Below are 14,203 nucleotides of genomic sequence, written 5' to 3'. Positions count from 1 at the left end.
ACGTGGGCTGGGGGTCAATGGCGGGACAGGCGAGAACGAGGCACGTTGAGGAGATTAGCGGCAGGGGATTAAGACTGTGAGCCCCATGTGGGACAACCTCATTACCTTGTATCCCCCCAGCACTTAGGACAGTGCTTGGCACATAGTAAGTGCTTTACAAATGCCATTATTATTATTATTATTATTATTATTATTATTATTATTATTGCAAGCTTGGCATGTCATAATCTCCACCAGGGACTAAGCATGCTGGATCCCTGGCCCAACTTTTTTTGGAAAACATGACTCCGAAAGGAAACTGGGGTGGAGGCAGGGGGGACACCAGCTCCATGTTGGGAAGCAGACTGGCCCCAACTTGTCCAAGGTCCCAGAGCATGTGAGTAGCGCAGCTGGGATTAGAACCCAGGTTCTCATGGAGAAAATAGACAACATGGAGAAGTCTTGGGATAATAATAATAGTAATAATAGTAATGATAATGGCATTTGTTAAGCGATTACTATGTGCCAAGCACTGTTCTAAGCACTGGATAGCTTTTCCCTTTCCCTTGTCTTCTTGGGGTGGGCTGGAACCAAGTCCTGAAGATGTCTGGGTATCATCTGGCTCTGAGCAGCATCTCTCTGATCAGAGACCATGGAACTTTTTCAGGGAAGCACCAAGGCTTAGTGGAAAGAATCCAGTTTGGGGATTCAGAGAACCTTGGTTCTAATCTCTGCTCTGCCACATGTCTTCTCCGTGACCTTGGGTTTAGCTTCTCTGTGCTTTAGTTATCTCATCTTTAAAATGGGCTTAAGACTGTGAGCTCCACATCAATCAATCAATCAATTGTATTTATTGAGCGCTTACTGTGTGCAGAGCACTGTACTAAGCGCTTGGGAAGTACAAGTTGGCAACACATAGAGACAGTCCCTACCCAACAGCGGGCTCACAGTCTAAAAGGGGGAGACAGACAACAAAACCAAACATACTAACAAAATAAAATAAATAGAATAGATACGTACAAGTAAAATAAATAAATAAATAGAGTAAAAAATATGTACAAACATATATACATATGTAGAGGTGTTGTGGGGAAGGGAAGGAGGTAAGATGGGGGGGGGATAGAGAAGGGGACGAGGGGGAGAGGGACACAGGTTGTGCCCAACCTGATTATCTTGTCCCACTGCTTGGGACAGTGCTTGCTTCTAGACCGTGAGCCCGTTGTTAGGTAGGGACTGTCTCTTTATGTTGCTAACTTGTACTTCCCAAACGCTTAGTACAGTGCTCTGCACACAGTAAGCGCTCAATAAATACGATTGAATGAATGTAGTAAGCCCTTAACAAATACCACTGTTATTTCCATTGTTATTAACAAATACCAATTTTTTAAAGGGGGATCCAAGCAGATGTTGCTCTTAGTGGCCTGAATGAGTCATGCAGCCTCCAATGGCCACTTCCTCACATCCAGGGGTGTCCGTGGCTCAATAGGCAACACCTGGGGAGCTGACCCCATGTGACTCTGAGACATCTATCCTGCTGAAAGTGCCTGCCACTCCTGAAACAGGGGCCACTGCTGTGCAAAGCTGGGCAATCCGGCTGTGCAGACACTGGATTTGTGGGAACGTTTCACTGAATAATAATAATTGTGGTACATGTTAAGCACTTAGTATGTTCCAGGCACTGTACTATGCGTTGGGGGTGGGGGAATGCAAGCAAATTGGGTTAGACACAGTCCCTGTCCCACAGTGAGCTCAGTCTTAATCCCCATTGTACAGATGAGGGTACTGAGGCATAGAGAAGTAAAATCAATCAATCAATCAATCAATCGTATTTATTGAGCGCTTACTAAGTGCAGAGCACTGTACTAAGCGCTTGGGAAGTACAAATTGGCATCACATAGAGACAGTCCCTACCCAACAGTGGGCTCACAGTCTAAAAGGGGGAGACAGAGAACAGAACCAAACACACCAACAAAATAAAATAAGTAGGATAGAAATGTACAAGTAAAATAAATAAATAAATAGATAAATAGAGTAATAAATATGTACAACCATATATACATATATACAGGTGCTGTGGGGAAGGGAAGGAGGTAAGACGGGAGGATGGAGAGGGGGACGAGGGGGAGAGGAAAGAAGGGGCTCAGTCTGGGAAGGCCTCCTGGAGGAGGTGAGCTCTCAGCAGGGCCTTGAAGGGAGGAAGAGAGCTAGCTTGGCGGATGGGCAGAGGGAGGGCATTCCAGGCCCGGGGGATGACGTGGGCCGGGGGTCGATGGCGGGACAGGCGAGAGCGAGGTACAGTGAGGAGATTAGTGGTGGAGGAGCGGAGGGTGCGGGCTGGGCAGTAGAAGGAGAGAAGGGAGGGGAGGTAGGAGGGGGCGAGGTGATGGAGAGCCTTGAAGCCCAGGGTGAGGAGTTTCTGCTTGATGCGCAGATTGATCGGTAGCCATTGGAGGTTTTTGAGGAGGGGAGTAATATGTCCAGAGCGTTTCTGGACAAAGATAATCCGGGCAGCAGCATGAAGTATGGATTGAAGTGGAGAGAGACACGAGGATGGGAGATCAGAGAGAAGGCTAGTGCAGTAGTCCAGACGGGATAGGATGAGAGCTTGAATTAGCAGGGTAGCGGTTTGGATGGAGAGGAAAGGGCGGATCTTGGCAATGTTGCGGAGCTGAGACCGGCAGGTTTTGGTGACGGCTTGGATGTGAGGGGTGAATGAGAGAGCGGAGTCGAGGATGACACCAAGGTTGCGGGCTTGTGAGACGGGAAGGATGGTAGTGCCGTCAACAGAGATGGGAAAGTCAGGGAGAGGACAAGGTTTGGGAGGGAAGACAAGGAGCTCAGTCTTCGACATGTTGAGCTTTAGGTGGCGGGCGGACATCCAGATGGAGATGTCCTGAAGGCAGGAGGAGATGCGAGCCTGGAGGGAGGGGGAGAGAGCAGGGGCAGAGATGTAGATCTGGGTGTCATCAGCGTAGAGGTGATAGTTGAAGCCGTGGGAGCCAATGAGGTCACCAAGGGAGTGAGTGTAGATTGAGAACAGAAGGGGACCAAGCACTGAACCTTGGGGAACCCCCACAGTAAGAGGATGGGAGGGGGAGGAGGAGCCTGCAAAAGAGACTGAGAAAGAACGACCGGAGAGATAAGAGGAGAACCAGGAGAGGACGGAGTCTGTGAAGCCAAGGTCAGATAACGTGTTGAGGAGAAGGGGGTGGTCCACAGTGTCAAAGGCAGCTGAGAGGTCGAGGAGGATTAGGACAGAGTATGAGCCGTTGGATTTGGCAAGCAGGAGGTCATTGGTGACCTTTGAGAGCGCAGTTCCCGTGGAATGAAGGGGACGGAAGCCAGACTGGAGGGGGTCGAGGAGAGAGTTGTTGTTGAGGAATTCTAGGCAGCGCGTGTAGACAACTCGTTCAAGGGTTGCCCAAATGACTTGCCCAAGGTCACACAGCAGACAAGCGGTGGAGTCAGGATTAGAACCCATAACCTTCCGACTCCGAGGCCTGGGCTCTATCCACTAGGCCATGATGCTTCTCTATGAGTGATTTGCTTTCTGCTGCCCCAGGTACCCTGGGCTCTGCCCTCGGAGAGCTAAGAGTCTAAGACAGTCCAGAACTCAGAATCCACAGCTGTAGTCATACAAACCCCACCTGCACAGAGAATGGCTATTCAGCAATGTTGATTTTTTCTTCCTTTGAATTTAGTTTGGGCTGGAGTTTGTTAGTTTTCAAGTGGGGAGGATATCCTGGGGAAGGATATTATGGTCGTCATCATCACCATTATCATCATCATCCTCCCCATTATCTGTATTAATGGAGCAAGACAGATGCTAGAGGCCAGCCCGGTGATCAGTAATACAAAGAACAATGGACTGTAATTGACGGTGTTTAGGTCTGACACCAGCTTTTCAGTAACCTCACCTGGGTGGAGGCCAGTCTGTCCAATCCGTAAAGCCGATTAGGTAGTTGGGGGTCTAATCCCACGTAAATAGGGAGAGCCCTGCAAATTGAACACTCAGGGAGGTGTCTCCCTTGTTTAGCAGGGCGTGAAGATCCAGTCTTATGGGGTAGCTTGCGTAAACAGCTTCTAATCGAGCACAGCACCACTACAGTGGTGTTTGTATTTATGGCCCAAGTGAAGCAGCAGAGAGTCAAGGCCAAGCCGTAACATCATGAGTCACTGAGGTCTCGCATATCCATGGTAGCCAGCTTTTTTTAAATGGTATTTTTTGAACACTCACTCTGTGCCAGGCACTGTTCAAAGCGCTGGGGTAGATAGGAAGTAATCCTTTTGGAAAAAGTCCCCGTCCCACAGGGGGCTCACAGTCTTAATCCCCATTTTACAGATGAGGTAACTGAGACAGAGAAGTGAAGCAATTCGCCCAAGGTCACACAGCAGACAAGCGGCAAAGCTGGCATTAGAACCCAGGTCATTCTGACTCTCAGGCCCGTGGTCTGTCCACTAGGCCACGCTGCTTTTCACTTAAATAATGATGGCATTTCTTAAGTGCTTACTATGTGCAAAGCACTGTTCTAAGCGTTGGGGAGGTTACAAGGTGATCAGGTTGTCCCACGGGGGGGCTCACAGTCTTCATCCCCATTTTACAGATGAGGGAACTGAGGTACAGAGAAGTGAAGTGACTTGCCCAAAGTCACCCAGCTGACGACTGGCAGAGCCAGGATTCCAACCCATGACCTCTGAGTCCAAAACCCGCGCTCTTTCCACTGGGCCATGCTGCTTCTCTAAAGAGAAGATAGAAAAGGAAGGTTTTGATCCTTCGACCTCTGGGTTATGGGCCCAGCACGCTTCCGCTGCGCCACTCTGTTCTTGCTTAAACCCACCCACCACGTGAGATGCCCATGGGGGTTCTTTGGTTGGAAACTTTTACCAAGGAGGGCATCACCCTAGCAAGTACTCTCCCCACTTCGGTCTATACTTCACGCTGCTGCCCGGATCATCTTTGTGCAGAAACGCTCTGGGCGTGTTACTCCCCTCCTCAAAAATCTCCAGAGTTTTCCTGTCAACCTACGAATCAGGCGAAAACTCCTCACCCTCGGCTTCAAGGCTGTCCATCACCTCGCCCCCTCCTCCCTCACCTCCCTTCTCTCCTTCTCCAGCCCAGCCCAGACCCTCCGCTCCTCTGCCACCGCTAACCTCCTCACTGGACCTCGTTCTCACCTGTCACACCGTCGTCCCCCGGCCCACGTCCTACTTCTGGCCTGGAAAGCCCTCCCTCCCTCCCTTCAAAGCCCTACTGAGAACTCACCTCCTCCAGGAGGCCTTCCCAGATTGAGCCCTCCCTTTTTCCTCTCCTCATCCTCCTCCCTTCCTTAGCGCTTCCCCACCCTGCCCCCTTCCCCTCCCCACAGCACTTGTATATATTTCTACATATTTATCACTCTTATTTGTACGTATTTATTACTCTATTTTATCAATGATGTGTACATAGCTGTAATTCTATTTATTTTGATGGTATTGACACCTGTCTATCTGTTTTGTTTTGTTATCTGTCTCCCCCTTCTACACTGTGAGCCCTTTGTTGTTGGGTAGGGACCGTCTCTAAATGTTGCCGACTTGTACTTCCGAAGAGCTTAATACAGTGCTCTGCACACAGTAAGCGCTCAATAAATATGATTGAATGAATGAATGAAGTACTATCACTGGCCAATGCAGCCCACTTCTTGGGAACCTACTGAGTAACACCTTCTCCACCCTACCCCAGTGGCCTGACGTCACGTGCCTTTTTCATGGTATTTGTTTGGCGTTTACTGTGCACCAGCCATTGAATTAAACAATGTGGAAAATACAAGCTGATCAGGTTGGACACAGTCTGTGCCACACGTGGGGCTTGCAATCTTAATCCCCATTTTACAGTTGAGGGAATTGAGACACAGAGATGTTAAATGACTCGTCCAAGGTCACACAGCATGACAGTGGTGGAGTCAGGATTAGAATCCAGGGTCTTCTGACACCCAGGCCTGAGCTCTAATAATAATAATAATGGCATCTATTAAGCACTTAATCACATTTATTGAGCGCTTACTGTGTGCAGAGCACTGTACTAAGCACTTGGGAAGTACAATTTCGCAACATATAGAGACGGTCCCTTCCCAACAGTGGACTCACAGTCTAGAAGGGGGAGACAGACAACAAAAGCACTGTTCTAAGCACTGGGGATGTTACAAGGTGATCTGGTTGTCCCACAGGGGGCTCACATTCTTAATCCCCATTTTACAGATGAGGTAACTGAGGCACGGAGAAGTTAAGTGATTTTCCCAGTCACACAGCTGACAAGTGGCAGAGCTGGGATTTGAATCCATGACCTCTGACTCCAAAGCCCGGGCTCTTTTCCATTGAGCCATGCTGCTTCTCTGTCCACTAGACCATGTTTCTTCAAGTCCAGGGCATGCCAATCAATCAAACCATCATTCAGTGGTATTTATTGAGCACTTTACAGAGCACCACACTCAGCGCTAGGGAGAGTATAACTCAACAGTGTTGGAAGACATGGTCCTGGCTCTCAAGGAGCTCACCAAACATACAGAAATGCCCCACCTTTGAACCATCACAGACTTTGTCACAGCTCTTCTGAGGGAAAGGTTCCAAGATTTCCTTCAGTCACTTTTTTTATAGTATGTGTTAAACACTTACTACGTGTCAAACATTGTTTTAAACATTGGGGTAGATACAAGTGAATTAAGCTGGACACAGTCCCTGTTTTGCTGGGAGAGTCCTAATCGGAGGGAGGACAGGAGAACTGAGGCACAGAGAAACGAAGTGACTTGTACTTGCAAGCAGTCAACAGAATCAGAATTAGATGGACTCCCAACCCTGTGCTCTTTCCATTAAGCCATGCCTCTTCTCACAATTGAGAAATACTTCTTCGGGTCTATCTGAAATCCTTCATGCTGTAGTTAATACCTGACTATTCTCTTTGTTTCCTTGATGAGTAGGAGGGTTAGTTTAAACAGTGCTATTCAATTGCCCTTCTCTTCTCCAACAATCCCAGATGCTTTACCTTTTTGTTCTGATGGCACTATCTAAAACTGAATATATCTTCCCTCCCCAATCCACTCCACCCTCTAACTTTTCCACCACAGCAACAACTCCATCTTCCCTGTCTCTGAAGCCTGCAACCTTGGCATTATCCTTGACTCACCTCTCTCTCTTTCTCAATTCTCATATTCAATCTGTCACTAGATATTGTTGGGGTTTTTTATTGTCCACATTTCCTGAAACCACCCTTTCCTCCTCCATCCAAATGGTCACCACCCTGGTCCAGACAAGTAATATCGTAGCTAGACTCCTGTCTCCAGTCCACATTTTACTCTAATGCCTGGATCATTTCTTTAAAACGTATTCCTGCGTGAATCTCTCAGCTCCTCTGGAGCCTTCAATGATTTGCCATTCCTCTCCACATAATGCAGAAACTCCTGACTGTTGCTTTCAAAAAATTCCATCACATCCCTCCCTCTGACTTATCTACTCTTTTCTCCTATTGAATGCCAGCTCGAACTCTCTATTCCTTCCAAGATCTCCTTCTTACTGTACCTCTTGAGTCTTCCCACTTTGTCCTTAGCTTCTATTACTGCTTCCTTCTTCAAAACTCTCAGACCTCAGCTCTCCCCATCTTCAAAGCCTTTCTGAAATTCCATCTGTTTCGTGGGATCTTCCCCAATGAATTTTTCTTCTCTCCCTATGTTATCCTCTCAAATGTCATGATCTCAAAATCTTTAGTTGCACTTTTGACAGTATCAATTTACACACTCTACAATTTAAGCAATTCATTCTCCCAACTGCACATTATTTTGGGTCTATCATCTCCCCCATTAGTTGAAAATTCCTTTAGAGCAGTGATCATGCTTTAGACCTTTACTGTATTTTCTCCCAAGTGCTTAGTATAGTGTTCTGTATAGAGTAGTTCTCAATAAATCCTCTCAATTGAGCGATTGATCATGAATCTGATTCCCCAGCCCTTTCATCAGCTCTGTAGGTATCATGGCAGTCAAACCAGCTTTCAGAGAAGGGAGTGGGTTCTCACAAGCAGATTTTCCACCGATCAAATTCAGTGGGGAGTGGGAGGGGGGAATGATGCCACTCAGATGTTGGGGTGGAACTGCATGAAGTGAGCAGATCAAAAACCAGTGTACTGTTCTCTCCCAAGTGCTTAGTACAGTGCTCGGCACACAGTAAACACTTGATAAATACCCCTGACTGATGATGTTGGTGGAATCCAAATCCAAGATGTCCCATAGCCTTTCATTTTCAAGGTTGTCGATCCACTGAAAATCTCAAGATCGAGGGCTACCTCTTTGTAGTACTGCTGAGTCCTCCTCCAATTCCCTGTTAGGTGCCTTAGTGCTGGAGAAGGGTCCAGAACAAACTGTCCTTGAAAGTCTTTGTTAGGAATTCTGAAGGCTTCTGGGAAACTCCGGGAAGGGCCGGGGTCATGAATGTGTCTCTGGGAAGGCACTGGGAAGGACAATACATTGTGGTCAGTGACGTATGCATAGAGGAGCACATGGTTTAGTGGAAAGAGCACGGGCTTGGGAGTCAGAGGTTGTGGGTTCTAATTCCGGCTCCTCCACTTGTCAGTTGTGTGACTTTGGGCAAATCACTTAACTTCTCTGTGCCTCAGGTACCTCATCTCTAAAATGGGGATTAGGACTGTGAGCCCCAATTGGGACAACCTGATAACCTTGTATCTACCCCAGTGCTTAGAACAGTGCTTGGCACACAGTAAAACACTTGATAAATACCCCTGACTGAGCACTTAACAAATAAGCACTTAACAAATACCATCATCATTATTATTATTACATATCTATGTCCTTCATGCTCAAAAAAGCCACATCAGCAATTGTGAAATTCCCCCATGAGTGCATGTAAAACTGAATCAGCCAATGTGGGATCCTTAGTCCCAACTTCACTGGGCAAATGAAGACTCCACTGAGCAGATCATGCTTGTTGTTTGTAACCTCTGGTGCTGTTTTTATTCTATATAATAACAATTATAATAATTGTGGTATTTGTTAAGTGTTTACCATGTGTCAGGCACTCAGTCAGTTGCATTTATTGAATGTTTACTGAGTGTAGAGCACTGGACTAAGTGTTTGGAAGAGTACAATATAACACTAAACACATTCCCTGCCCACAATGAGCTTACAGTCTAGGAGGGAAGACAGACATGGATATAAATAATAAATAGGCACTGTACTAAGCACTGGGGTAGATATCAGTTTGGACACAGTCCCTGTCCCATATGGGACTTACAGTTAATCCCCATTTTACAGATGAGGTAACTGAGGCACAGAAAAGTGAAGTGACTTGTCCAGTGTCACGCAGCAGACAAGTGGTGGAGCCAGGATTAGAACACAGGTCCCACTTGTGTCCCACATGGGGCTCACAGTCAAAGCAGGAGGGAGAACAAGCACTGAATCCCCATTTTGCAGATGTGGGAACTGAGGTACAGAGAAGTGAGGCTTGTTGTGGGCAGGGGATATGTCCGTTTATTTTTATATTGTACTCTCCCAAGCACTTAGTACAGTGCTCTGCACACAGTGAGCACTCAATAAATATGATTGAATGAATGAATGAACGACTCGCTCAGGGTCACACGGCAGGTACATGGCGGAGCCGGGATTAGAACCCAGGGCCTCTGACTCCCAGGTGAGTCTTCTTTCCCTAGTGGAAGGAATCCTCCTTGTGGCCCGCTGGCGGCTCTGAACCCCAAGTCTCCTTCCCTTTCCCGTTTTGTTCCCTTGACATCAGGATTGGTGGGAGTCACCTGGCAGCTGGCTGGGTTGGGTAACTGCTGTGGGAAGGAACAAAAGTCCCTGGAAACCCCAGAAAGGGGAAGAAGCAAAGTTCTCTTAGTCACAGTGGCCCATGACAACGGCTAGACCAGCATAAAGGCGGCTGGAACTGGGCCGGCCAGCTGTATAAATACGTTGGTCCCCACTACGGCGGCCACGAGGGACTCCTGTCCGGGGTAAGAGAAACCCACCCAGGTGAGAAGGCCTTTTTCTCTTTATCCATCTTTCTGTCTCCCTCTCAGGAGAGCTTGAAGGCAGGGGGAGGTGCTCCTCAAGTCCTTCTCCATCTTGGGGATCATAAGGACTCACCCTCTCATCTGTTCTCTTGACAAGTGGATAGAACACAGGCCCAGGAATCAGAAGGATCGGGGATTAGAACTTGCCTGCTGTGTGACCCTAGGAAAGTCACTTCTCTTCATTGTGCCTCGGTTACCTCATCTGTAAAATGGGGATTAAGACTGTGAGTCCCATGTGGGATTGGGACTGTGCCCAACCCGATACCCAATTGGCATCTGAGCCTCAGTTCCCTCATCTGTAAAATGAGAATTGACTGGGAGCCCCACGTGGGACAACTTGATCACCTTGTATCCCCCCCAGCGCTTAGAACAGTGTTCTGCACATCGTAAGCGCTTAACAAATGCCATCATTATTATTATTATCTACCCCAAAACTTAGTACAATGCCTGGCACACAGTAAGTACTTAACAAATACCATAAAAAAATTCTATGTCAGACCAAGAGATTTCAGCATGCAAGGGGATGGGGAGGCTTAAGAGGATGAGGGAAGGGTCAGCAGAAAAAAGACAATCCTCCCCTAGCTTCTCAATTCTGACCCCGAGACATTTTTTTAATAGTCTTTGTTAAGCGCTTACGAAATGCCAGGTACTGAACTAAGCTCCAGCAGCCCTTAGCTTTTCCCATCTTTAACGACCTTCTGAAATCACATCTCCAGGATGCTTTCCCCAATTAATTCCTATTCTCTCCTGTTCTCCCAATTAATTCCTATTAATTCACTGAACTCTTTAGAATTTCTGTACTACCCAAGTGTTTATGCTCTCAAAACCTCCTGTAGCACATATGTATGTATCTTCTAAAGCATTAACTCATATACATAATCCTTTTTCCCTTTTCCTCCAATTAGTTAATAATAATAATAACAATAATAATAATGGTATTGGTTGAGCACTTACTATGTGTCAAGCCTCCTCTCAGGATCACATCTGGAGAGTTTCCAGTACTCTCCCAGTCTCGACTATGGGAGGGAGAGTCAAGCAGAGGCCTATCCATTCCATTCCTAGCTTGGGCAGTGGCTAGCGAGTGGAAGGCAATCTGCCACAAGTCAAAACTCAGCTGTGCTGGAAAGCAGCGGGATGGGAGAGAGTTGAGGGCGGAGACTCAAGTTTACTGTGTGGAAGGAGGCAGTGGTAAACCATTTCCATGTTTTTACCAAGAAATCTCTATGGACACACACACTATCACAATGAATGCAGGTGGAGGTGGGGGGATGTGGGAGAGATGTGTCCATGGCATCTCTATGGCTCGGACATGATGACAACATAAGACAAGATGTGTCAAACACTGTTCTAGATACAAACTAATCATAGTTTCAGTGTCTGCCTCCCCCACTAAATTTTAAACTGTTCCACAAAGCTGTTCTAAGTCCCCTTCTCCTCTTGCCATACCCCATCTTCCTCAGGGAACTCATCCATTCACATGGCTGTGTCCCACCCAATTGGCTTGTATCCAACCCAGTGCTTAGAACAGTGCCTGGTACATAGTAAGCTCTTAACAAATACCATAATTATTGTTATTATTATGGCTTTGACTATGACCTCTAATAATAATAATTAATAATAATTGCATTTGTTAATGATGATGGCATTTATTAAGCACTTACTATGTGCAAAGCACTGTTCTAAGTGTTGGGGAGGTTACAAGGTGGTCAGGTTGTCCCACGGGGGGCTCAGAGTCTTAATCACCATTTTACAGAGGAGGTAACTGAGGCCCAGAGAAGTGAAGTGACTTGTCCAAAGTCACACAGCTGACAATTGGCGGAGCCGGAATTTGAACCCATGACCTCTGACTCCCAAGCCCGTGCTCTTTCCACTGAGCCACACTGCTTCTTGTGGCAAGCCCTGAGAGATGACCTCCAAATCTCCCTCCCCATCCCCTACATCTCATCTAACATACATCTCTGCATCTCCTCTTGCCTCCCAGCCTTATCCTCTCAGATGTCCAAAACCTTAAATTTTGCTTGTCTAAAACTGAATAACTCATCTTCCCTCCTAAACCTCTCCTCCTTCCAACTTCCCCAACTCTTTGAGACTACCATCCTCCCCACTCCAGAAGACCCCAAACTCGGTGTCATGACTTTGGGCAAGTCACTTAACTTCTCTGTGCCTCAGTTCCCTCAACTGTAAAATAGGGACTAAGACGGTGAGCCTCACTTGGGACAACTGGATCACCTTGTATCTCCCCAGCACTTAGAAAAGTGCTTTGCACATAGTAAGCGCTTAACAAATACTATTATTATTATTATTATTATCCTCATCTTCTCAGGATCTTTAACTCTCCCATTGGGGCTACTTCTACATCCTACCAGTTCTTACGATGCAGCATAATCCCACCTCTGCCCAGTCCTCTCCACACAGAATGCTACCACTCTGGTCCAAGCTCTTGTCATATCATGACTAGACTGTTGTTCCTGCTTCCTTAACTGTTTTCCTTACCTCCAGCTTCTCCCAGCTCCAATCTAGTCTCTAAATTGCTGCACGGATCAACTTCTTGAAACGTAGCTCATCCCAGACTGAGCCCCCTTTTTCCTCTCCTCCTCCCCATCCTCCCTGCCCTACCTCCTTCCCCTCCCCACAGCACTTGTATATATATTTGTACAGATTTGCTACTCTATTTATTTTACTTGTACATATTTGCTATTCTATTTATTTTGTTAATGATGTGCATATAGCTTTAATTATATTTGTTCTGACGATTTTGACACCTGTCTACATGTTTTGTTTTATTGTCTGCCTCCCCCTTCTAGACAATGAGCCCATTGTTGGGAAGGGACCGTCTTTATCTGTTGCTGACTTGTAATAATAATAATAATAATAATAATAAAGGCGTTTATTAAGTGCTTACTATGTGCAAAGCACTATTCTAAGCACTGGGAAGGTTACAAGGTGATCAGGTTGTCCCACGGGGGGCTCACAGTCTTAATCCCCATTTTACAGATGAGGTAACTGAGGCACAGAGAAGTTAAGTGACTTGCCCAAAGTCACACAGTTGACTACTGGTGGAGCCAGGATTAGAACCCATGACCTCTGACTCCAAAGCCCATGCTCTTTCCACGGAGCCACGCTGCTTCTCTGCACTTCCTAAGTGCTTTGTACCATGCTCTGCACACAGTAAGCGCTCAATAAATACGATTGAATGTCGCACCTCCTCTCTCCTCAATCCTTCCAAGAGATCCCCATTGCCATGTGCAGCAACCATAACTCTTATTATTTTTTAGTGGTATTTTTAAGTGCTTACTATGTGCCAGGCACTGTTCTAAGCACTGGAGTAGATAGGAGGTAATCAGGTTGGACACAGTCCATGTCCCACATGGGGCTCACAGTCTTCATCCCCATTTTACAGATGAGGGAATTGAGACATAGGGAAGTCAAGTGACTTGCCCAGGGTCACACAGCAGACAAGTGGCAGAGCCGGGATTAGAACCCAGGTCCTTCTGACTCCCAGGCCTGGGCTCTATCCACTAGGCCACGCTGCTTCTCTACTACTATTCATTCATTCAATCGTATTTATTGAGCACTTACTGTGTGCAGAGCACTGTACTAATCACTTGGGAAGTACAAGTTGGCAACACATAGAGACAGACCCTACCCAACTACGGGCTCACAGTTTAGAAGGGAGAGACAGACAACAAAATGAAACATGGAGACAGGTGCCAAAATCGTCAGAACAAATGGAATTATGGTTATATGCACATCATTAACAAAATGAATAGAATAGTAAATATGTACAAGTAAAATAAATAGAGTAATAAATCTGTTCAAATATATACAAGAGCTGCGGGGAGGGGAAGGAGGTAGGGCCCGGGGGGATGGGGAGGAGGAGAGGGAAAAAGAAGGTTCAGTGTGGGAAGGCCTCCTGGAGGAGGTGAGCTCTCAGTAGGGCTTTGAAGGGAGGAAGAGAGCTAGCTTGGCAGATGTGTGGAGGGAGGGCATTCCGGGCCAGGGGAAGGACATGGGCTGGGGGTCGACGGCGTAGTACTACTACTACTAAGCTCCTTGAGGGCAGCTATCATACCTAGTAATTCTATTGTACTCCCCCAAAAGCTTAATACAGTGCTCTCCACACTCTAAGCTCTCAACCACTGCCTCTGATTGATTGGTTTTAAAATCCCACCTCCT

General features: G+C 46.8%; 1 non-coding gene across 1 annotated transcript; it reads left to right on the top strand.

Moving 5' to 3' along the window:
• The first annotated feature begins 10,993 nt into the window (after positions 1-10,993).
• On the top strand, positions 10,994-11,131 carry LOC119928970. The gene has a single exon (XR_005451115.1). It is a non-coding gene; the product is annotated as a small nucleolar RNA SNORA7 (small nucleolar RNA).
• Positions 11,132-14,203: the final 3,072 nt, after the last annotated feature.

Source organism: Tachyglossus aculeatus, chromosome 5, assembly GCF_015852505.1.
Source record: "Tachyglossus aculeatus isolate mTacAcu1 chromosome 5, mTacAcu1.pri, whole genome shotgun sequence".
In the NCBI taxonomy this organism is placed as follows: domain Eukaryota; kingdom Metazoa; phylum Chordata; class Mammalia; order Monotremata; family Tachyglossidae; genus Tachyglossus; species Tachyglossus aculeatus.
This window is presented reverse-complemented; position numbering and strand designations above follow the sequence as displayed.